The 26,998-nt window shown below is 38.3% G+C and overlaps 1 protein-coding gene across 6 annotated transcripts in view; it reads right to left on the minus strand.

Annotated features, from left to right (window-relative positions):
• Positions 1–26,998, minus strand: part of SYT9 (synaptotagmin 9) — a 224,080-nt gene that overhangs the window by 196,655 nt on the left and 427 nt on the right. For 2 of the 6 annotated variants that reach the window (XM_074014461.1, XM_074014460.1), the window contains exon 1: positions 26,717–26,905. The exons of the other annotated variants lie outside the window; for them this stretch is intronic. The gene's annotated coding sequence lies outside the window, so the exon portion shown is untranslated. Of the gene's footprint in view, positions 1–26,716; positions 26,906–26,998 lie in introns of those variants that run through there. 6 annotated transcript variants of the gene reach the window in all.

Consider the following 26,998-nt stretch of genomic DNA (forward strand, 5'->3'; position numbering starts at 1 on the left):
CTGCAATATTTGCTGTTCTGCAACCTCCGCTGGTGATATGCAGGCAAGTTTGTGGAGTGGACCTCCAGTAAACTCCAACAGACCTGCAGCTGAGGGTCCTGACTGTTAGAAGGAAAACTAACAAACAGAAAGGACACCCACACCAAAACCCCATCTGTACGTCACCATCATCAAAGACCAAAAATAGATAAAACCACAAAGATGGGGAGAAAACAGAGCAGAAAAGCTGAAAATTCTAAAATCAGGGTGCCTCTTCTCCTCCAAAGGAATGCAGCTCCTCGCTAGCAATGGAACAAAGCTGAACAGAGAATGACTTTGACGAGTTGAGAGAAGAAGGCTTCAGATGATCGGTAATAACAAACTTCTCCGAGCTAAAGGAGGATGTTTGAACCCGTTGCAATGAAGCTAAAAACCTTGAAAAAAGAATGGATGAATGGATAACTAGAATAATCAATGCAGAGAAGACCTTAAAAGAACTGACAGAGATGAAAACCATAACACGAGAAATACATGACAAATGCACAAGCTTCAGTAACCGACTCGATCAACTGGAAGAAAGAGTATCAGCGATTGAAGATCTAATGAATGAAATGAAGCGAGAAGAGAAGTGTGGAGAAAAAAAGAGTAAACTGAAATGAACAAAGCCTCCAAGAAGTATGGGATTATGTGAAAAGACCAAATCTACATCTGATTGGTGTACCTGAAAGTGACGGGGAAAATAGAACCAAGTTGGAAAACACTCTGCAGGATATCATCCAGGAGAACTTCCCCAACTTAGTAAGGCAGGCCAACATCCAAATTCAGGAAATACAGAGAACGCCACAAAGATACTCCTCGAGAAGAGCAACTACAACACACATAATTGTCAGATTCACCAAAGTTGAAATGAAGGAAAAAATGTTAACGGCAGCCAGAGAGAAAGGTTGGGTTACACACAAAGGGAAGTCCTTCAGACTAACAGCAGATCTCTTGGCAGAAACTCTCCAAGCCAGAAGAGAGTGGGGGCCAATATTCAACATTCTTAAAGAAAAGAATTTTTAACCCAGAATTTCATATCCAGCCAAACTAAGCTTCATAAGTGAAGGAGAAATAAAATCCTTTACAGACAAACAAATGCTGAGAGATTTTGTCACAACCAGGCCTGCCTTACAAGAGTTTCTGAAGGAAGCACTAAACATGGAAAGGAACAGTTGGTACCAGACATTACAAAAACATGCCAAATTGTAAAGACCATCAAAGCTAGAAAGAAACTGCATCAACTAGCGAGCAAAATAACCAGCTAGCATCATAATGACAGGATCAAGTTCACACATAACAATATTAACTTTAAATATAAACAGGCTAACTGCCCCAATTAAAAGACACAGACTGAAAAATTCTACAATGAGTCAAGACTAATCAGTGTGCTGTATTCAGGAGACCCATCTCATGTGCAGAGACACACACAGGCTCAAAATAAAGGGATGGAGGAAGATCTACCAAGCAAATGGAAAATCAAAAAAAGCAGGGGTTGCAATCCTAGTCTCTGATAAAAGAGACTTTAAACCAACAAAGATCAAAAGAGACAAAGAAGGCCATTACATCACGGTAAAGAGATCAATTCAACAAGAAGAGCTAACTATCCTAAATACATATGCACCCAATACAGGAGCACCCAGATTCTTAAAGCAAGTCCTTAGAGAACTACAAAGACACTTAGACTCCCACACAATAATAGGAGACTTTAACGCCTCACTGTAAACATTAAACAGATCAACGAGACAGAAAGTTAACAAGGATATCCAGGAATTGAACTCAGCTCTGCACCAAGTGGACCTAATAGACATCTACAGAACTCTCCTCCCCAAGTCAACAGAATATACATTCTTCTCAGCACCACATCGCACTTATTCCAAAATTGACCACATAATTGGAAGTAAAGCACTCTTCAGCAAATGCAAAAGAACAGAAATTATAACAAACTGTCTCTCAGACCATAGGGCAATTAAACTAGAACTCAGGACTAAGAAACTCTATCAAAACCACTCAACTACATGGAAACTGAACAACCTGCTCCTGAATGACTACTGGGTACATAACGAAATGAAGGCAGAAATAAAGATGTTCTTTGAAACCAATGAGAACAAAGATACAACGTACCAGAATCTCTGGGACACATTTAAAGCAGTGTGTAGAGGGAAATTTACAGCACTGAATGCCCACAAGAGAAAGCAGGAAAGATATAAAATTGACATCCTAATATCACAATTGAAAGAACTAGAGATGCAAGAGCAAACAAATTAAAAGCTAGCGGAAGGCAAGAAATAACTAAGATCAGAGCAGAACTGAAGGAGATAGAGACACAAAACTCCCTTCAAAAAATCAATGAATCCAGGAGCTGTTTTTTTGAAAAGATCAACAAAATTGGGAGACTGTTAGCAAGACTAATAAAGAAGAGAGAGAAGAATCAAATAGAAGCAATAAAAATGACAAAGGGGATATCACCACTGATCCCAAAGAAATAGAAACTACCATCAGAGAATACTATAAACACCTCTACACAAATAAACTAAAAAATCTAGAAGAAATGAATAAATTCCTGGACACATACACCCTCCCAAGACTAAACCAGGAAGAAGTTGACTCCCTGAATAGACCAATAACAGGCTCTGAAATGGAGGCAATAATTAATAGCCTACCAACCAAAAAAAGTCCAGGACCAGACAGATTCACAGTCGAATTCTACCAGAGGTACAAAGAGGAGCTGGTACCATTCCTTCTGAAACTATTCCAATAAATAGAAAAACAGGGAATCCTTCCTAACTCATTTTACAATGCCAACATCATCCTGATTCCAAAGCCTGGCAGAGACACACACAAAAAAGAGAATTTTAGATCAATATCCCTGATGGACATCGATACAAAAATCCTCAATAAAATCCTGGCAAAATTAATCCAGCAGCACATCAAAAAGCTTATCCACAACAATCAAGTTGGCATCATCTTTGGGATGCAAGGCTGGTTCAACATATGCAAATAAATAAATGTAATCCATCATATAAACAGAACCAAAGACAAAAACCACATGATTATCTCAATAGATGCAGAAAAGGCCTTTGACAAAATTCGACAGCCCTTCACGCTAAAAACTCTCAATAAACTAGATATTGATGGGACATATCTCAAAATCATAAGAGCTATTTATGACAAACCCACAGCCAATATCATACTGAATGGGCAAAAACTGGAAGCATTCCCTTTGAAAACTGGCACAAGACAGGGATGCCGTCTCTCGCCACTCCTATTCAGCATAGTGTTGGAAGTTCTGGTCAGGGCAATCAGGCAAGAGAAAGAAATAAAGCGTATTTGATTTGGAAAAGAGGAAATCAAATTGTCCCTGTTTGCAGATGGCTTGATTGTATATTTAGAAAACCCCATCGTCTTAGCCCAAAATCTCCTTAAGTTGATAAGCAACTTCAGCAAAGTCTCAGGACACAGGATAGAAAATAAATGTGCAAAAATTACAAGCATTCCTATACACCAATAACAGACAAACAGAGAGCCAAATCATGAGTGAACTCCCATTCACAATTGCTTCAAAGAGAATAAAATACCTAGGAATCCAACTTACAAGGGATGTGAAGGACCTCTTCAAGGAGAACTACCAACCACTGCTCAATGAAATAAAAGAGGACACAAACAAATGGAAGAACAGTCCATGCTCATGGATAGGAAGAATCAATATCATGAAAATGGCCATACTGCCCAAGGTAATTTATAGATTCAATGCCATCCCCATCAAGCTACCAATAACTTTCTTCACAGAATTGGAAAAAACTGCTTTAAAGCTCATATGGAATCAAAAAAGAACCCGCAATGCCAAAACAATCCTAAGCCAAAAGAACAAAGCTGGAGGCATCACGCTACCTGACTTCAAACTATACTACAAGGCTACAGTAACCAAAACAGCATGGTACTGGTACCAAAACAGAGACATAGACCAATGGAACTGAACAGAACCCTCAGAAATAATACTATACATCTACAACCATCTGATCTTTGACAAACCTGACAAAAACAAGAAATGGGGAAAGGATTCCCTATTTAATAAATGGTGCTGGGAAAATTGGCTAGCCATATATAGAAAGCTGAAACTGGGCCCCTTCCTTAGGCCTTATACAAAAATTAATTCAAGATGGATTAAAGACTTAAATGTTAGACCTAGAACTATAAAAACCCTAGAAGAACCTAGGCAATACCATTCAAGACATAGGCATGGGCAAGGACTTCATGACTAAAACACCAAAAGCAATGGCAACAAAAGCCAAAATTGACAAATGGGATCTAATTAAACTAAAGAGCTTCTGCACAGCAAAAGAAACTACCATCAGAGTGAACAGGCAACCTACAGAATGGAATAAAATTTTTACAATCTACTCATCTGACAAAGGGCTAACATCCAGAATCTACAAAGAACTCAAACAAATTTTCAAGAAAAGAACAACCCCATCAAAAAGTGGGCAAAGGATATGAACAGACACTTCTCAAAAGAAGACATTTATGCAACCAACAGACACACAAAAAAATGCTCATCATCACTGGCCATCAGAGAAATGCAAATCAAAACCACAATGAGATACCATCTCACACCAGTTAGAATGGCAATCATTAAAAAGTCAGGAAACAACAGATGCTGGAGAGGATGTGGAGAAATAGGAACACTTTTACACTGTTGGTGGGACTGTAAACTAGTTCAACCTTTGTGGAAGACAGTGTGGCAATTCCTCAAGGATCTAGAACTAGAAATATCATTTGACCCAGCCATCCCATTACTGGGGATATACCCAAAGGATTATAAATCATGCTGCTATAAAGACACATGCACACAAATGTTTATTGCAGCACTATTCACAATAGTAAAGACTTGGAACCAACCCAAATGTCCATCAATGGTAGACTGGATTAAGAAAATGTGGCACATATACACCATGGAATACTATGCAGCCATAAAAAGGATGGGTTCATGTCCTTTGCAGGGACGTGGATGAAGCTGGAAACCATCATTCTGAGCAAACTATCTCAAGGACAGAAATCCAAACACCGCATGTTCTCACTCATAGGTGGGAATTGAACAATGAGAACACTTGGACACAGAGTGGGGAACATCACATACCAGGGCCTTTCATGGGGTGGGGGTAGGGGGGAGGGATAGCATTAGGAGATATACCTAATGTAAATGACAAGTTAATGGGTGCAGCACACCAACATGGCACATGCATACATGTGTAACAAACCTGTATGTTGTGCACATGTACCCTAGAACTTAAAGTATAATAAAAAAATAAAATTAAAAAAAAGAAATGCCTTAATGAGGAGACTCCACTGGAAGGAAAAGAAAAGTCAGGCTTTGACTAATCAAAGGCAGTTCTACATAGCACAGCAGGTAATACTTTTATCGTAAGACTTTATTTCAAAAAGCATACAAGCCAGAAATAAATATAAACTCCAAACATTTTTTGTTTGTTTTACTTTAAGTTCTGGGATACATATGCAGAACGTGCAGGTTTGTTACATAGGTATACATGTGTCATGGTGGTTTGCTGCAACTATCAACCCGTCATCTAGGTTTTAAGCCCCGCATGCATTAGGTATTTGTCCTACGGCTCTCCCTCCCTTTGTCCCCCACCCCTGACAGGCCTTGGTGTGTGATGGTCCCCTCCCTGTGTCCATGTGTTTTCATTGTTTAACTCCCACTTATGAGTGAGAACATGCAGTGTTTGGTTTTCTCTTCTTGTGTTAGTTTGCTGTGAACTCCAAACATTTAAAAATAAATCCCGTAATAATTTTATTTTATTCAATGAAATTAGGTGCTTTGCAGACCTCTCTATTACTGGAGATTGAGTATGGAGGATAAGCTCTTACTTATCACTAACCCCAAAACCTCATTCATACACTCCCTCAGACTACCATTAGGCCATGTCCTGGCCATGGGACTCACTTAGAAGGAACCTTCAAGTTTTTTTTAAGCAACTCCTGTGATACCAGAGGTTAAACACTCCCAATTTTTTCCTAATTGCCTTCAAAAGAAATAAATACTGGGTTCTCTCCCCCACTTTAACTATGTTCTTCTTATACTTTTCTCTCTTGGCTACATATAGTTGGGCCATAATTCCTTAACTATGCCCATCAGAATGTAAGGACATTCAGAAAAATCGATTAAAAAAAAATGCAATCACTATCAAATTTCAGAATAATATTTGAAACTGTTTTTTTCATTTCAGGCCCATATTTACAACTACAGGGACTACATACCTTAAATACACATTTCTAAAACCCCGTTCAGTCTCTCTTTCTCATTCCCTCTACCTGCTCCTACTTCTGCATTTTATATGACCCAGCTGCCTAAATCAGAAACCTTAGATTTCCTTTATACCACTCTTCTACTGCATTTCATATTCTATAGATTCTATCATAAAATAGATAACTATTACGACTAGGATAAAATGTAAATTCTTAACATGACCCACAAAGCCCTTATTTACCTTTCTGACTTTAACTGTCATTACATAAACAACCCCCAACTCTAACTTCCAAATTCAACTCCACCAATCCTGACTTAGTCAGGGTCCCTAAGGTCACATGCCACTTCAAGCATTTAAACCTTTGCACATGTTGTTTACTAGAAACTCTTCCTCCAAATGCTTTACTGGAACACTCGTTCCCATGACATTTCAAAGCATTTCTTCTCTGGAGAAGCCTTTCGTGACACCACTTCCTCCAAATTTGGGATAGTGCCCCTCCTATGTGCTACCAGAACAAAACACACTTTCCCTTACTGCACTGAGTTTCAATTGCCTGTTTACTTGTCTGTATCTTCCATGAGAAGGTAATCTCCTTGAAGACAAGGCTCATGCCTTTCTTTTTCACAAATCCAGCACTAAGGACAGTGACCAGTCCATGATAGGTTCCTGTTAAACGTGATGAGTGAATAGCTAGATTGCATTACATTGTCACTTAAGGTATGCAGAAGAAACAAACAAACAAACAAACAAACAAACAGGATAAAATGAAGCAAGAGGGGATAAGATGAAAAAAGAGGAGAGAAAACAATAATGGATAAGGGCACTAGAAGGTGGGTGGAGGAAAAGAAAAGAGATTAATGGAGGAATTAAAGAAAGCAAAAATAAAGAATGGGACAGAAGTCAGTCGTGCCGATTTTTGTGAAACATTAAAAAGACTTCTATTGAGGGGATTAATAAGAGAACTAACATTAATTGATCTCTAAATGACATGCTGTGTCCCAAAGTCATGATCTTACTCACACCCTCAGTTCCCCTATAAGCATTATTATCCTCATTTTGCAGATAAGAAAACTGAGACACCAAGAAGTTAGGTAATTCTCCACAGATTATATAACTATTAAGTGGTGAGGCAGTCTTTGAATTCAGTTTACATGGACTTCCCAGGATATGTCCTGCTCTTGTTTATTTAGGAAGTATTTAAATGTAGAACAAAAGCAAATTCAATGGTAAAAGACTGTAAGAGTCCAACTTATACGTGAAGCTCTGACTTACCTTCTTACAGCTCAGCTTCTGCATTTTTTCTCTAAATATCTATCTTATAGCTCATCCAAGAGCAAGCAGAGGCCAGGCGCGGTGGCTCACACCTATAATCCCAGTACTTTGGGAGGCTGAGGCGGGCGGATCATGAGGTCAGGAGATTGAGACCATCCTGGTTAACATGGTAAAACCCCATCTCTACTAAAAATACAGAAAATTAGTTGGGTGTGGTGGCACACGCCTGTAGTCCCAGTTACTCGGGAGCTGAGGCAGGAGAATGGCATGAACTCGGGAGGTGGAGCTTGCAGTGAGCAGAGATCACGCCACTGCACTCCAGCCTGGGTGACAGAGTGAGACTCCATCTCAAAAAAGAAAAAAAAAAAGCAAGCAGAATATTCTGAAGTCAGCAGTAGTTAAAATTCTATATAGGACTGAAATCAGGGGCATCCATTCCTTACTTGCCCCTCCAGGGAAATGTATGGCTGGCAGGCCTGGGCCAGGGACCTGGGACACATCTTGGTACAATGGATTGCTCTTGCTACAGACCCAACAGGATATAGGAGTGTTGCTTTTGAACCAAATAGCAACCCATTAAAAACAGTCCAGCACTGGGTTTTGCATGTTCTAGCAATAACCCTAAAAATGTTAACTTCTGGGAGTGCAGAGTTTGTGGGAGATATGGTCCTCAGGTTAGGCACCTATCAAGATGAAAGAAAAATGCTTCCTGAATTGACATCAAAAGTGGGCTTGGAGCCAAATTATATAATGTATTATTTTATATTGAAAAAATGTGTTCTCTATCTTTTCCCAAACTTCTATAACAATAAAATAGCTTTGTCATGACAGTTAGCATTCGCAGATGCAAGAAAAGAAAGGCTACTTCTCCAGTCAAATAATAGTGACTATTATGCTTCAGATTCCTTTATTTATATAAATCTTCCCTCTCCAAGTAGAAGCACAGTTCTTAGAGGCAGAGCCCTTTGCAGTCTTCCTTCATTCTTCGCACTTTTAAATTGATTAGGCTTTGCAGTTACCTGCAAAAACTCTCCACACCTGATGACACTCTCTCCACATTATGTGTGTGTATGTATACGTGTGTGTAAGTGTGTGTGTGTGTGTGTATATATATATATATCTTGTGCATCTAAACATCAAAGTCAGTATTCTCTCATGGAAGCAGCTTTTCACAAGAAATTAATTTTAACTGATACAATTCATTATCTAACAGTGGTTACCAAGGATACCAAATAGCCAAAGCCACTTGGCTCCAACTTGCTTGTTATCAGAAGATATTAACAGAAAGCTGTGAGGAATTATTGTTGCCTAAGTAATATGGCTAGAAACCATGCCCCCTTTCAATGTCCCGAAGTCCTGAACTCAGTTCAAAACACTCATCTATAATAACCACTAAAAACACACAATTTTTTTCTACAATTTGAAATTCACTGATTAGCATTTAGAAAAATGACCACTAATGGTTTTGCTTTAATTCACTTCCTGATGAAGCACTGAACTGAGAATGGCTACTGATTTGATCTTCTTATCAATCTGAAAGCAAACGATTCTCATTGTGGCAGTTAATTGAGCATTCAGGTAATCTAGCTGAATCTGTCCTAAATCAAATAGCCTAAAACAGCATTTGTGAGCTGCATTTAATGGATGAGCCTAAAATGTGCCCTTGAGGGGAGAGAATTAAACTAATAATGCCCCATACAAAAAAAAAATGCACCCTCTTGCTAAAAGGTCAACATGGTTAAAAAAATATATATATATAAGAGAATAAACATTGTCAATGTGGTATTATTGTACATTTAAGGAGTAATCAAAGAATTGATACACTCTCTCCAAAAGGCACAGTCAAGTGTGTCTTACACTTGACTGTGTAATGTATTTCAACAGTACATTTTAAGAATTTTAATCCTCTATCATTCATTGTTATTATTTTGTCCCACTTTGAAGTTTGTTTTAATTTTGCTGACGATGAACTTTGCAAAATAAAAATGCTTCTGTTGTAGTGCTTTTCAAAATCTGTCAACCTTGTCTTTTATGGTTTTTGGCTTTAGGGTCATGCCAAGGAAGGCTTCACCTACTACAAAGATCACAGACACTGGTAGTTGCCACCCCATATCTGTTTTTCCCCTTTTCCAAAATAAGAGAAGTTAAATTGCATTTGAAGTGAAAATATATCAAGCTAAAAGACTACATTTCTCAATCTTCTAGTAGCTAGGGATGGCAATATGACTAAATTCTGATCAATGAGATGAAAGCACAAGTATAGAGTGGGACTTCTAGGAAGGTTACTCTAAAAGAGCAGACTCAGGGCGAAAGTGAGGTTTTTGTCTTTCTCAGGGATGCAAATGTAAGTGCTGGAATTCCAGCAACCATATTAGCCCATGATGTGACTTCGAATTTGAAGTCACGCACTAAAGAAGGTAAACACAGAAAGACAGAAGGAACCTGAATCTTAAGACTACCTAGAGCCTCTCAGACCTGGGCAGACTACTCCTAGGTCTCTTTACATGAAAGAATTTTAAAAATTTATCTCTGTGTCTAACCCGCTGTTATTGTTTTGCTGTCATCTATACAGTATTCTGATTATAAAATGATTATCACATAATTTCCTTTGGAATTTTAGCAGCTATATTTGTAAAATTTAAACCACATGAAAAATTTTGGGAGCAGGCATATAATGTTTTTCCCAAATAGTTACTCAATTATCTCAACCCCATTTTCTGAATAACCCATTTTCTCCCCCCGTCAACTGATCTGAAATGCCATCTTTACCAGATACTATATTGCCATGTCACAATAGCACAAAATTGGAAACAAGCCAAATGTCCATCAGCTGGTAAACGAATAAATAAAATGAAATACATCCATCTAATGGAATATTAATCAGTAATAAAAAGGAAAGAACTAATGACACGTGCTATGATATAGCCAGGCCTCAAAAACATTATGCTAAGGGAAGGAACCCAGTCTCAGAAGAGATCACATATTGTATGATTCCATTTATATGAAATGTCTAGAACAGACACATTAATAGAGACAGAAAGTAGATTAGTAGTCTCCTGAGTCAGGGATTAACAGAGAATTGATATGAGGAATCTTCCCGGAATGTTGAAAATGTTCTAAAACTGATTTATAGTGATGTTTGCACAACTTCATACATTTACTAAAAAATAATTCCATTGTACCCTTTCAGGGTGAATTCTACAATATGTAAAACATGTCTCAATACGGTTATATTTTTAAAATCAGAGAATGACTGGAGATAGAGGAAAATGTGTAAAGTTTGTGACTTATTTTGCATAAATCGTCAAAAGTTAAAATAATTATATATATAAAACAACAAAAAAACCTATCTGTGCAATACTAGGCTTCCTAGTATTTTACCATTCCTGTAGTCTTAAATCCTCACCAGGTTACAGTACATCATTATTTTTAATACAAAGCTGTATTTGTTTTACTATTATTTACAATATATTTATGTGCTTAACTGAGACTGGTATCAAGATATCTTTACTATTGTCTTTGTCAGATTTGATATTAGTGTGATACTAGCCTCACATAGTAAATTAGGATGCCTTCCATATTTTTTCTATGCCACAGTATAGTTTCTACAGTATATGAATTGTTAACCTTTGTAGAGGACAATTTGTTAATTTTATATCAAAATATTTAATGTGCATAAGCCTAGCAATTCCACTTCTGGTAAAAGTATTAACAGTGATTGTTAATGGAAGTGCTGATGACCTTTAATTCTTGTGCTCACTGAAAACTTTTGTTGCAATGACAACACAAATTTGTAATGACTATTTGTGGCTCCAACAAATAAGAGGGCTGATGTAGTACTTAATATTTTGTTACTTGACCTATAAAAATATTTAGGCCTATACCTTTCTACACAGAAAGTTCTTTGACCACCTTTCAATCTCTTCTAAATATTTTTATACTCACTCTAAGATGTTTATGCCTTCCACTTAATTTGTACCTCTACATCATTGACATATATGACATTTTCTTATGCTTTCTATCGTCTTCTATATCTGTTATTAAATCCTCTTTCTTGTTCTTTTTGCTTTATATTTGTGCTTTCTCATTTTTTCCTTAATCAGAATAGCACAATATTTATTTTTCATTTCAGAATGACACACCTGGGTTTTATTTATTAACACTGCTTCTTTGGGTTTTTTTCACTTTCTAATTCAGTAATTTCTTCTTTCGGTTTTACTGATGCTTTGCTCTTTTTTTTTTTCTTCTTTTGATTTGCTTTACTTTTCTATTTTTAGGCTCTTCAATGCATTTTTTTTCTATTGCTGTATTTTTTTGCTATTAACAACTTAGAAATTTTCATCTAAATATAGCTTTGGTTATACTCCATTGTGTTCTCAACGTCTATAATTTCAGTGTTCATTTCTGATTTTTTTAACTCAAGAGATCTCTGAAAGAGTTCAATTTTTAAGTGTTTAGAGTTTTGGTATTGTTGTTGTTACTTCTTAATCGCTCATTGATTATTTCATGGTCAGTAAATGTGGCGCATGCAATTTTTACCGGTTGGAATTAACTTTTCCTTTGTATTGTCATGTCTAAAAAATTAATCACGTGCTGATTAATTGTTTAAGTGTTTTGTCAATATGATTTTTCTTTATTATTTTAACTATATAACTTCTATCCTCTGTGTATTTATTTTGTCTATTTGATGCATTCCATTACTAGTGAAGTATTGTAGTCTCCAACATAATTCTCATTTTTCTAATTTGTAAAGTTATAACAAACTTGGTTTTATATATTTACAGATTGCTTCATTAATGAAAAGTAAAAGTTTATGACTTCTAAGTCTTTATAGTTTATTGCACTATTTATGAACCTAAGTCTCACTTAATGACGTATACTGTATTCAGTATGTTTTTATAGGAATGTTAATTTAATTAGCATGAGATTTTGGAAAAAGAGAAGATTAAAAGCAATATAAATCAGTAGACAAATATTTTACTATATTTAATTAAACTATTTCCTAAACATTTAAGGAATCAGGTATTACAAAGCTAACTCCGATCCTCTTCTGACAATCCCCCATGTTCTAATTGCATCATTAAGGCCACTATTTACTACTCACTTTTCTCCAGGAGTTTCCCTGGGTCAAATCTGATGATTGTCTCTAGCACTATGGGACACCACTGCAAACGCTAAGACATCACATTTTACTATAAAGGCACATGAAGTAGACCTCCTGTTTTGTTAATCTGCCCAATTTAACTTCCCGGTTCCCACATACTGAGGCACTGGGAAGGCAGATGTGATTGAATTACTGAAGCATAAGATAATACAAAAATTAAAAGATAAAAAAAGAAGACAATGTAATGGAAAAGAGCTGCAGTTTTAATCTTTATCAGCGTGCAGAGTGGATCCTCTCTAACTGAACTTGTGGGGATTAGATTCTCCTCAAGAGAAGCCAACAGTAATCCACACATAAATGGCCTCTAAAGCAGTGTGGAGTTAGAATCAATGAATTTTCCTACCAAAGGCATCTGGAAGAAAAAAAAGAAACACTTTGGGGGATTTTCTAGTTCTCTTTTGTAGATTCCCTCTGAAATAGATTCCATAAAACGATTAATCTGAGTTCCCTAAAAATTAAAGTAATACACACAAAGTACTTTAAAAGCCCCAGAAGAAGGATGACCTATAAATTCGCGATACTACAGTTATATTAAATCTAAAGTAGCAGTCACGGTGGAACAGATTAAAGAAGAGCAAGCAGCACTGTTTTCTCATTCCCTCTGAAATGATTTGGGAAGCCTTCAGAGCTAGCTCAGCTATGCTAGCAATTGACATTCATATTATTTGAAAAAATAAGAATGGAAATATGTTTAACTTGGGATCCTATGACTCCTAAGTTAAAAGTGATAAAAGTGATTCTAATGTGGCCTCCTCATTCTTGTCCAGTTTCTTTCTCTGTTTCGCAGATTTTTCTGACAAGAAGTGAGCATATTGGCTAGGATGATTTATAGCCTACAGGAATCAAGCAACCATGTTATTCTCTAACCTCATGGCCTAGTTAGAGTTTTCACAAGGTTTATGTACTGCATGGTTATCCTAAAATAAGGACAAATGATAATCATATTACTTGCCTAGAGATAAAGAAGACCATGATTTTACTTAGGGCTAGGACACTACAGTTACATCCTAGAGCTAAATTTTCTACAGAATTTATTAGTAATTGTGCCAAGAGTAGCTGTACTTACTAATAATTTGAGAAAATTCATTGTGGTTAAAAAAAAAAAAAGGAATCCATCATAGATAGAAAACACATTTTCAAGTTTGGGTTTCTTTGCCTAATATTTTATAAAAGTTTTACATAGACAGTTTGAGCATTTATTTTGACAAAGGGGCTGTAAAAAGTAATTGTAAACCATGAAGGCCGTAAGTGCATGTCATTTGCAACCCTAGCTGTGTAGAGGTATTTTAGATGTCACCCCTGAAGGCTGATTTGGTCAATCTTGGGACAGGGTAGTTGTGTCTTCAAAAGTTCCTTAACTGATTTTGATGCATAGCTGGAACCGGGAACCACTTTACAAAAATCTATGAGTTGCAAGGGGCCTTGACATTCAATCATTTTTCACCCTCCTTATTTCCAGTAACTTCTTCCCAGTTTTCCACCAGTCAACTGCCCTGGGCATCTGCATGAGATGTCATATACATCCCAAACTTAATGTGTTTAAAATTAATCTCATGATTTTCCCACAAAATGTGCTTGACTTCCTGTGGTAAACCTAATAAGTTATAGGGACATCTTTCCAGGCACATACGCAAAAAAATTGGGAATCAGGATCTCTTTATTTCATATCATTATGAATTATTTTATCTCTTAAATGTCTCTTAAGGCATCTCTACTGCCTTAAAATATTCCTTCAACACTTCTACTTAAGTAAAAATTAATAGTTTACTGCCTGTTGCTGTTTTCTTTAAAAATACCCAGATTTAAATCTCACACTGTCTGACCACACCACTACACCACAACCACCCATCTTGTTGCAGACATCTATCATTCCTCAGATCGCTTCCCCCACATTCCTGGAAGAGCCCAATTGCTGGCTTACTGTCACTTTCCAAAACTACTTTCGTCAAAATCCTCAGCAAACCCAATATCCATGTCGATAGCACTTCCAAAACCCTGGGCCTGTAGTTCTTTGAGCTCCTATCTTCAATCATTTGTCCCCCTCTCCCCATCGTGCCTCTCGTGATCATGTTCTGGACCTGGTCATGCCAACAATTGCAACTCCTCCAGAATGCTGATTTCAAATATCTCACTCTCCGACCCTCTTCTCCTCACTGCATTTTCAACAAGCATTCCACCCCTCCAGGACCTACAACCCACTAATCCTACCACGTCTTCACTACCCCTAATCCTTTTACATATCCGCTTTTCTCTCCTTGGTCTGATGAAATTTCAGAATCAATCATTCCAATCTATTCTATATACCCTCAACTCTTTTGCCACTCTTTCCTCATCATACACACAACCCTGGCTTAAACACAAACTTCCCTCTCTTCCATGACTGCACAAAAAGAGTTGAACATGGAAGAAAAACACGCACCTATGCTGATGGAAATCACTTTAAATTCATGATCGCCAACTTCAAGCAGGCCCTTGGTATTGCCTGGCAATCACACTTCCTTCCCTAATCAATTTCCTCTTCCACTCTCCTAGACATTTATAACTCTCTTATTTTCAAGTTGCCATTACTTCATAACCATCCCCACTCAGACTATAAATTTGCTGCTTCCTATTTCACCAAGAATAGAAGAGCGATCAGAAGGCAAACTTCTGCAAGATTCCCAAACCACATCTGCCCACCTGTGCCCACATACTCTGCCCTGACTTCTTGACAATGAATAAAGTGTTGTTGAAAAACCCACCTACTCAGCCTACTTAGCACATCACTCCAGCAGTTCAATCCTCTACATCATTTTTCCCTCTCTCCAGAATACATAGTTATTTTGTCTTTCCTTTAAAAGCCTTCTTTTGAATCAGTTTCTCCTCCCTTTCCCTTCACAAAATAATACAAAAAAATTGCTTACTTTTCCCTCAATTTCTCTCCTCTCATTCTCTTTTTAAAAGACTCTAGTTAGACTTTCACCAATTCCACTCAGGCACCACTCCTCCAAAACCACTCGGTTCAAGGTCACCAATTAGCCTCCATGTTATTAAATGCAATGGTCAGTTCTTGGTTGTCATCTTACTTGACCTATCAGCTGTGTTTAACTCAGGGGATCCTTTTTTCCACCTAGGAATACTTTCTTAATTTCCAAGCCAGCATGGTCTTGATTTTTCTCCCACATTACTTTCTGGTCCTTCTCAGTCTCCTTATTTGTTCCTGCACATTTCTCTAACTTCTAACCAGTTGTTTGACTTCTTTTCTATTTTTTATTCACCCTTGGTAAGTGTGAAGGTCTGAATGTTTGTGTCCTCCCCAAATTCATATATTGAAACCTAATCCCTAGTATGAAAAATGCTAAGAGTTAGGGCTTTTGGGGAAGTGACTAGACTATGAGGGCAGAGCCCCCATGAATGGGATTAATGCCCTTATGAAAGAAACCCCTTCCACCATGTGAGGACACAGAGAGAAAGTGCTCTCTATGAGGAACAGGCCCTCACCTGACACTGCATCTGAAAGCTCCTTGCTCTTGGACTTTCCAGCCTGCAGAACTGTGAGAAATAAATGTTTGTTGTTCATAAGCTACCCAGCTTATAGTAATTTTGCTAGGGCAGTGCAAATGGATTAAGACAGTAAGCTCATCTAGTGTTTTGGCTTTAAATATCATCTATGTGCCTGTGGTGCCTAAATGCCTACACTGAACTCTTGGGAAATATACCCAACTTCTCAACCAAGTATATCATTCTAGCAATCCTCCCCTCCTTATCCTATATCATGAATTTTTGTTCTGTACTAGTCATTCCCATCACCTTGGTGCTGTTAAGTCTCGTAACTTATGAATAAATAAATAAACAAATACAACTCTTGATCTCACTTCCCTCACCGGCAACTACTATGCCATTTATTTGCTCTTGTCAGCAGAAAAACTTAAATGAATATTCTGTCTTCACTGCCCCAATTCCTCTCCCTTCAATCTCTCTTAGAGCCATGCCAATCAGGCTCTTCTTCCCACCTCTCTATCAAAAATGCTTGTCAACATCACTTCCAATGACCCCTGCATCGCTACCTGCAATGGTGAGTACCCAGTCTTCATTCTGCTTGACCTAACAGTAGCACTGGACACAACTGCTTATTCCTTCTTATTTGATTACCTTCTTGTTCATCTTGGCTTCCAGGTCAACACTATTGCTTGGATTTTCTCTTTCATTTCTAGTGTCTCTTCATTAATCTTCCTTTGTGGTTCCTCAAGTTCTCTCTAGCCTCTTACTGTTGGACAGTTCTAGAACTTAGTCTGGGTCCTCTTCACTCTCCTGTTCACTTTGCCTTCCTAGATAATTTCAGACAAACTCATTTTAAATATCACATACATGCTGACAACTCCCATGTTTATATCCTCAGCCTAGCCATCTTTCCCAAACTCCAGGCTCATATATCCAACTGTCTAGTCTGTATCCCCACTGGACTCACTAATAAGCATTTGCAAAATCCCACATCAAAAACTGAGCTGCTGGTCATTCCCCTCAAGCTTAATTCTCCTGCAACTCTATTGTCCTAGCTGCTCAGGCCACAGTCTTAGTCTTGACTCATCTCTTTCACATTCAATATCCATCCATTAGTAAATGTTGTCTTCTCTACCTTCCAGCTGCCCAGAATCTGACCACCTCCTACTATCTCCACTGCTATCGCTCTGGTCCAAGCCACCACCATCTTTCACCTACATGATTACAACAGCTTTATAATTCCTCTCCCTAACTTCAACCTTACCCTCCTATAGTCTGTTTTCTATGTGCTGGTCAGAGTGATCCCTTCTCTTCCTAAGTCAGATGTTATCTCTCTTCTGATAAAACTTGCTAATGTCTTCCTATCTTACTGCAAGTAAAAGTCACTTAAAAAAGGCTTATAGAGGCCTATAATCAGTTTGCCATCACCTCTCTGACCTCATCTACTACTACTCTCTTTTTTACCAACCTCACTACAGTCATACTAACCCTTGGCTAGTACCTAAACATGTCAAGCACAATCCTGCCTTGGGACCTTTGTACCCGCTGCTCTCCTGCCTGGAATGCTCTTCCCCTGCTACACGTGTATCCTGCTCCCACATTTCCTTCTAACCTTTATTCATTTGTCAACTTCTCAGTGATGCCAGTTTAGTCTTTATGTCTTGGTCTCTTTCCACGCTTTGTTTTTTTTTTTTCCTTAGCACTTACTACTATCTAACATACTATATAATTTACATATATATTATCATTTTCCTCTCACCAGAATGTAAGTTTCATGAGGACAAACATTTAATTTTCTGTTTGATTCCCTACTGTATGTACAATACTGTGTCTAGATATCTACATTTGTACATACTTAGGACAGAGCCTGGTACTTAGTAGATGCTCAATAAACATATGATGAGCAAATAACTGGCATCCCCAACTACAGCCTCTCCAATCAATATTCATCTGGTCTCCAGAATACCTAATTAAGGGTTAAAACTCACCTGAATTTTCAGCGTAAACTCTTTTAATGGTTCTGCAGTGCTACAGCTGATACAAACTAAGATGTCTTCAATAGGCAGGCATGTCCCAAAAATGTGATAAGCAAAGTGTACATGTATGGGGTGGGGACGAGGAGGCAGATATTAGAAATGGACAGCATGTGACCCACTTAAGGGCATTCAATCAATTATTTTTAAAAATTGTGCCTGTTAATTGGCAGCCCCTGTACACAGAATAAACAACCATCTCTACAGCATGGTTTGGTGAGCACTAGGCAGGCCTGCCATGCTTATTCCCTCTTGGGGCCTATAACTTCAGAGAAAACAGACTGTGCACATCCACAGACTGGGTAGTTACAATGCAGCTGAACACATTGCTTTTTCCATTATTAAATAACCAGGCAAGGAAGCAAGATGTCACTGTTGGCATAGTCAGGAATTATATCTGGAGTCCAGATGTTTGAACCAGATGACTAAACTTGCTAAAGGCAGTCTTTACAACTATTCAAGGTAATTACAGATGGGTTTCGGGTGACATGTTGGAGATCTAAAATGGGTAAACTTCCATTCATTGATTCCAATCTGTGAGGACCTTATCTTGGACAGAAAGAACATCTTTGCCAGTAACCTGAGTATATTTTCCATGAGGAACCAGGAAGACTTGAGAAGTTGCATTTACGGAACTGAAATCTCCTGGTGTGCTTTGCTGAGAATGGATGCTTTGAGCTTATCATATAAACTGTACTTCTTTCAAGATTTCTGTATCAGAGCACTCCAGTCAGCCCTCAGTGGGATTTTGGCAATGGCATACGGGGGCTTTCGTGATCTGATTTGACCATTGTTTACTACAGCAGATCCATCTCTCAACATTCGCAAAACACACTCAACTTACTGTTACCCAGAATTCATCCTCTTCTGTGTTAGGACCTTTGTAAATTCCTAGAACGCTTTTCCCACCAACAAATTCCAGGCAAACTCTTCTGCCCAAGAATAGCCTTCTGTTGGAAACCTCTGCAGATCCGCTCAAGTCAGCTAATTACTTCTCTACTCTTTTTTCTGTACTGTATCCAGTAGATATCTCCCTTCTTGATTTTATTAATTGCCATTATTGTTTTATGTCAATTCCATAGGGGCAGTAAGCATGTCTAATGTATCTTTGAATGACAGATGCCCAACCTTGTACATAGCACTTAAGGGGCCCTCAATAAATGTTTTTGGAATTTAACTTAATTATAACTAGAAAAGATTGATCCGTTCAATGTGGTTAAGTAACAGCTACATAAGGGTAGGGTGGGGTGGTTTGGAGTGGGAAAGAAAACACAAAGAAAAAGAGATTCAAATTATAACAACTTTTCTCATATTTCATATTAATGAATGCAGCATTTTGCATTGGAAAAGAATGTTACAACTAATCCCTATTTATTGAAGCACCCCTGAAATTTCAAAAGACACTTTAATATAATGGGTTGATTATAGTCAGACAATCTGAGCTCATTCACTATACAATACTCCTTCTGTGAGCTAATTTGACAGAATATTTACATTCTAATTAATGGAAACTGGTAGAAAAAAACCTTAAGATTCTCAAAAAATAAAATTAATGGAAACTGGTAGAAAAAACCTTAAGATTCTCAAAAAATAAACTGGCACATGATAGAGAATGTGGTAGAGAACACAAAAAATCACATAAGAGTAAATATAAGGTTCAAAACAAAAAATATTCAGTCCTACCAACAACAACAAAAAAACCCCACAAATCGAAACAACTAGGCAGCTATTTAAACCATGTTAAATTAGCAACTTTTTGTTCACATTATACACCTAATTCACTAGCGGATTTACTGTTGACATGTAGCAGGACTAACTAACATAGATCTACCGAAAGCAATTAGGGCTCACTGTTTATAATTTATCACGAAAAAATTTTCCCAAAAGGAAATAGGGAACTATAAATACAAGACATTATTCATACTAAAAAAAAAAAAAAATTACAAGCTAGAATAGCCTCAAAAGAATGGTTAAATAAAAAAGGTATAGCCATTCTTTGGAATATACATAGTCATCACAATAATAATAATTACATAATAATAAGTGTTAACAATGGGAAAATTATAATAATAGAAATAATGGCTAGTATTTATTGAGCATTTACTATGTGTATTACTGTGAGCATATACCAGGTACTATGGTATTTCATATGCATTGTGAGTTAGGTACTAGTATAGCGTTGTCAGCATCACCAAATAAAATTATAGGATGCCCAGTTCAATTTGAATTTCAGATAAACAACAGATAATTGTTTTGTATAATTATGTGCCATGCATTATTACCCATTGTTTATCTGAAATTCAAATTGGACTGGCAGTCTATACTTTATCTGGATACTAGTAACCCAGATACTAGTAATACATTTTACTGGTGAGAAAATGAGGACACAGAGGTTAAATAACGTGTCCAGGAACACACAGCTAATAAGAGGTAATAAAATGCTAAGTTTACAAAACAGTAAAAAATAAATTTAGCCTACAAATAATTACAAGTGGTAAAACATAAACATGTTTGTGGACTATAGCTGAAAGGAAACATGGGCAGGTGATACTACCAAAAACATCAATTTACTGATTCGTTATTTGAGCATTTACTCTGGGCACAGTGTTACAGCAATCTTCCACTCCCATTTTAAAGATGAATAAAATGAATGGTGAAATATTTTACTCAAGGTCACTAAGGTGACCTTACTAGTGCACTTACTAGTGCAGTCAGATTCTAACTCCAAAGTCCTTGCTTATATCATTTTGTCATCTTGATGTACTGGAAGATATTTTTTCTCTCAGGTGCAGTTCTATCAATGTTGATTTAAATTTTTTGTGTGATAAAATACATGTTCAAGGACATATGAAGATTTCAAAGAGATCTGCAGAGCCTAGTCCTCAGGATTTGATGTGGTCTAAAGCCCTTTCTAGAGCCCACCAAATGAAACATTTGAAAGAAAAAGAAGTTGTGATGCACATTTCTTGCTCCAAGATTGCAGTGAAAACTGAAAACTTCTCCACAAATGGTGATTTTATTCAACTTCATTCAGAAAATAGAAATACGTACTCCATACTTATCCTTTTAAAAGTGAGATTGCTCCCCCATTTATGCCTCTCACTAAGCTCCTCCACTTTCTCTATACACTTTGGAGTGTGAACTTGTTAATTCCCCCGAATCAACCTGTTAGGAAGAGATTACGAATGTTTTTAAGCAAACTATATGGGAAATTGCACTTGCACCACAAACATAAAAGTACCTCAACGCTTTTTCAGTGCAAGCAACATCTATGCTCTATACATAATAGAAAATTTTAGGATGATTTCCTTTAGGTGTTGGTTTAATTTTTCCTTGAGAGTTCATCCCACATCAAAAAGTTTGTGTCTTTGATTGTTTATTGTGAAAGAGGCAGCTGGCCATAGGGCTGCCTGCAATGCCTTTACCACAATTTGCTTTTGTTTTCCCCTCTTAATAATTACCTCATGACTAAACCACTCACTGGTCCATGTAGAGAAGTACCGCAGAGATGAAAACACACTTGTTTAAATAAAATATTTATGAAGGAGCCCTAAAATGTCACTGAAGTAAATGCGTATTAGATATTCACATATTGTGCATCCAATATGCCACTCATTCCTTAGAAGACTCTTTTTCCTGACTGCAATTAACATTAACTTTAAAAAATTAATCCCATTGTGCATAATCACACCAAGGTCTATTCATAAACATCCAGTGTTTCAAGATTGATTCTCTTTTGACTATCTTAGAAAAATTTGAATCAAGGCTAATATTTAATCTTGATGAATATTTTGGAGGTTTTTTCATAGAAACTATATTTAATTATTATTTTACATGTACATTTTCTAATAAGTGACTTGACTATAATTTAACATAAGGTGACATTCGTGAAGGTTCTATATTCTGACCTTTTAATGACACTCTATTTAGACAAGATTTTTCTTGATTGGTTTGTTTTTTCCCCTCTCAGATTGGATGGACATAATAGAGCCTTATGACATGTTCAACGAGCCCTCAAAATAAAAATTTGGGATAATGTTGTGAAAAGAAATTTAAGAATCAGTTGATATGGGTGCTAGCTGTACAGGGTAACAGTGAAGGTTCCTGGTATTTGATACTATCTTTCCTAACTTTGCAAGAAACAAATGTGAACTGAGCTGAGAAGGGTTAGGTGGATGCATTCTTTGCCCAATGGTCTCAAAGGTTGTTCTCTACTTGGCTGCACATGAGAATCAATAGATGAATTTTAAAAATACTGATACCAGGCCCATTTCCCAGAGACTGTGATTTAAAACTGATCTAGGGTGCAGCCCAATCATTGGTAGTTTTTTTTGTTGTTGTTTGTTTTTTCTGTTTGTTTGTTCCAGCTCCCTAAGTATTCCTAACGTACAGCCAAAGTTGAAAACCAGTGATCTAGAAAAAGCTTTTCTTGAATAGAGTAATATTTACGTGGAGAGAAGAGTCACTAATCACGAGTCTTAAGGCTCTGCTTCACACTCTGACCTGCTGAACCTTTTCTAGAGCTTGGGTACAAACACAGAGAACATGCACAAAAAATCTTCAGAATATGGAGTTGGAACATGAATGGAAAACCCGTATCCTGGATAACAGAATTCATAATCAAAAATACTAAGCTGAATCTTTATAACTACATAGAATGTGACCTACACTTGGGGATTAAATCCATCATACAAGTACAGAAGAGAGAAAGTAGGTCTAAGGGTGGCTCTTATGAAAGATACCTAGAAAATGTTCATTGACAATAACTCCTCAGTTTTCAGTATATGTGATGTGAGTACCTAAGAAGCTACTTTAACTTAGACCCAATTCTTCTTTTAAATGGACTCCATGGCCCTGGGCTAGTTTACTTCTCCGCACTTCAGTTTACTCATATATATCAATCACTTTTAGCCATGGTTCTTGAACTTTAATGTGCCTACAACTCTCACCTGAAGATCCTGTTAATATACAGATTCATATTCAGTGGGTCTGGGACATAACTGAGATTCTCCGATTCTAACAAGCTCCCAGAAGCTGCTACTGCTGCTGGAACACAGATGAGTGCTTAGGAGACTTATGAGGACTAGTGAAATGACCTACATAAAGTGCTTGGCACCCTACAGAAGAAAAGACTTAAAAAGAAAATGATAAAAACATGTTTAAGACCTAGACATTACATGATCCAATCCTCCTTTCTGTTCCTTCAAAAGAGTGGATCTAGAGAAGTTAGGCTAGGTTACCTCCTAGTAGCTAAAGGTATATGATGGAGAAGAGGGATAAGACTAATGCTTTTTGATCAAAAAAAGTATAATCAAGATCCATGGGTAGAAATTTAAGATACCTTTTAATTCCCTACAAGGAGAACCTTCTAACAATACATGCTGTTCTACAACCAATTAATCTTCTTGACAGCGAAGTCTCCAGTTATAAAATACAAGCATAGAGCAATTGACATTAAAGAGGATAGTCATACCTCAGGTCACTTAACTGTAAAACAGCCTGGCTATCTAAAGAGGCATCACACACTTAATGTGTTACAAAAAGTTAAAGTAAAATAAAAAATAAACCTCATGATTTCCCTCCTCACCCCTACCTTCTTCCTGAAGACTTCTACTTGTACATGGAATTTTTAGGTCAAAAACTCTTTGAAGCTTCCTTAGCTGCCCTTCTCTCACCTTTCACATCTCTTCCTTCAATAAATACTTGTGGCTGTACCTGCAAATTGCGTTCATAATCCAATTACTTCTCATCAACTCCATTGCCACTATCGCTGTTGAAGTCACTGTCACCTCTGTCTGGATTTCTGAAATAACTTCCTAAGAGGTTTCTCTGACTTCACCTTTGCTCTTCAACATAGCAGTCAAAGTGTTGTCACTTCTCCACTCAGTACCTTCTAATGACTTCGTATCTCATTCAGAGTAAAACCAAAGTCTTTATAATGGTTTACAAGACTCTGCATGATCCACCCTCTCTAACTCTTGACCATATGTCTTACCACTCTCCATCTCTTTCACGCCTCTCCAGCCACCTCTGAAATCACCATTTCTAGAATCATATCAATAATGCTCCCACCTCAGGGCGTTTGCACTTGCTCTTCCCTCTGCCTTAAAGGCTAGTCTCTGAGGCCTGCAAGTTTATGTCCCACATCAGTAACATATAAAACACTATAAAAGCAACCAACAGCACATTCTAATTGCTTTCTATGGACGAAAGTGCTCACACTCAGCACTTTACTTTCCACAAGTTGGTACAGATGACAGACTGTGTGAGGCACTTCAGTTCCAATTGTAACTTAGGCTTATTTTTTAAAATTACAATTGCATCAAGTCCTCTGTGAACACCAAGTCAGGGAAATCTGGGTGCTGTACTCCCCCAACAGGGCACTATAACTACCTGGACAAAAAATAACCTTTCTGATGGCTCAGGCCCACTGGTCTGTGCCCTAGTCTTTCCACACCTCTGAAAAAATGAGTAAATTTCCTAGATGCAGGGTCACTTTGCTCTCCACAGGAAATTATATCTTTTTTCTCCTTTTATAACCAAAGTCCTTAGTTGAGCTTGAGGAAACCTAGCTATCACTGGGTGGCCGTGAATGGACAATAACAGAGAAAGCTAGGACATGGCATTCAGGTGGATTCCTTTACAGAAAAAGAAATCATCCATTTACAGAGATGACTCTCTCTAGAAACCCATGTCTCAGGGCTGCTGTGCATGGTTGTTCTGGTTCACGCTATCATAGCAGGGACATTATTCACATGGTGTTGTGTGGTGCAGCTTTTCTAGCTACTCAGCTTTTAGGGTTCAGAGATTAAAGTCACTCTTGCTTCAGAGGGATGAAGACAAATGCATCTGATGTAAGAATTAATGTCGACAAGGCAAGGAAGGAAGGAAATGAAGGGAGATTTGGAAATGAAGGGAAAAGCGTCCTGAAGGAGAGGGTGCACTTAGGATGTAATCTTTGGCCTCGTTTCCTCTCACCTCGCACTTGAACCCACCACCCCCACCCCTTCCCTCATGAGCTGGCTACTTTCCAACACAAACCAAAGAGCCAGAGGGGCATGGGGCTACTTCAAAACCCTGTGTCCTAGTTTAAGAAAGGAGAGCACTAATATCAGGAATTCAGAGCAGCAAGGTCGACTCCTATCTATAGCTATTCCTCAGCCAAGGAATCAGATTTACTCTTGTAAGAAGTCCTCTTAGTGAATCTTTCTCAGGGGTTGCGTGGTGTAGGGGCTGAAGAGAACCTGAAAACACAGGATCCAGCCCCTGGATTAAAAGGAGCAGAGACAGAAAACTGGCCAAAAATATGTGATTCAAAGATAGGCCTCATCCATCGTCTCTTGTAAAGCCAAAGACAACTGCCTATGTGGGATAACAAGGAAAACTCGTGGTCCGGTCATAGGCAAGGAAGTGAGATGTTTCAATACTAACACTTGCTTTGGGCAAAGCATGTAAAATAATTGTCTTGCTTCTGCTGCTTAAGGACGAACTTCCCCAACTTAGGACATCTTCGATAAACTTAGTTAATATAACCATTGGCAATGGAAAACAATATTTTTTCTTTTTCAATAGAAAAAAAGCCTCCAGTAGGGAAAATCTGATATAAACTTTTAAATTTTAGCAGATGACTTCACCCCACACACCCATCTTGAATATATCAAGGAGACACTATTTAAGTCTGGCTCAGTGTTGACACTCGTTATAAATCAAATAATTCTTTAATTTATCTTTTGGATAAATGGATTTTTATATAATAAATTGGTTTCAGCTCGTCCATGATACTTTGCAAGGCAATAGCTCATTTCCAATATTTATACATAGCAATATCAAGAGAAAGGCCATTTTCTCATCCCATTTTTAACAATCTAACCACACTATGCTTTTCTGGTAAGTACTTAGGTTGGGAGAATATTCGAGAAAACTCTTTCTCCAGGTGAGAAACATCTCAAGCAAACATTGGAAGGAATGCATTTTCCACTAGCCAGTAGTGGATGAGACGACCTGGGAGACACAAGGACCTCGGGAAAAGCAAATGGCTCCGCTAAAACTCCCTCCTCCAACCTTAATTGGTCAAATGCCAAAATAAATGAACTTTCCAAAGTTAAGAGCTTTGCAACTTTCACTAGGAATAACTACAGGTGCACAAGCCAGGACCGACGAGCCTACGGACCCCAGTGTGGCCGGCGGTAGTCGCTGGTCGAGCCCAGCGCCCAGGCCCAGGCCACCTCCACGCCGTGCGACCTGCCGGGAATGGGTTCAGGCCCGTCTGCCCAAGACGAAAAGCTCCCTGTCCCCGGCCCAACGCCGGATCGCGTCCCGCCCTTCTCACCCCAGACCAAGGAAAGGAACTAGACGCTCAGGAGAAACGATGAGCAGCACCCAGTGGGATTCGGCCCCAGCCCGAGGCCGTCCCCAACTCCCAACTTCCCAGAGTTTCCTTTGGCCTCGTCCCCCTTCCCACGGCTCCGAGGCCGCCTTGGCCTCACCTCGCTCTGAATGCAGATAGCCCAGGAAGTGGAGAGCGTAGCTCGGAGCTAGGGAGCCGCCCCCAGGAGCCCTGGCGATGGGAGCGCAGGTGGCGGGCGTGGTCCCTCCAACCCTGCCCCAGCCGACCCGGACTCGGCCTCCGTGCAGTAGCCACCGCCCGAGTCCCCGCCTGGCTACAGCATCAGGCCACAGAGCGATGGTTCTTGATCCCTCTCCTGGCTCGGTGGCCGCCCCCCGCCCTCTCCCAGTCCGCGTCGCTCTTCTGCCTCAGGCCCCGGTGC

The sequence above is a fragment of the Macaca fascicularis genome, chromosome 14, assembly GCF_037993035.2.
Source record: "Macaca fascicularis isolate 582-1 chromosome 14, T2T-MFA8v1.1".
NCBI lineage: Eukaryota > Metazoa > Chordata > Mammalia > Primates > Cercopithecidae > Macaca > Macaca fascicularis.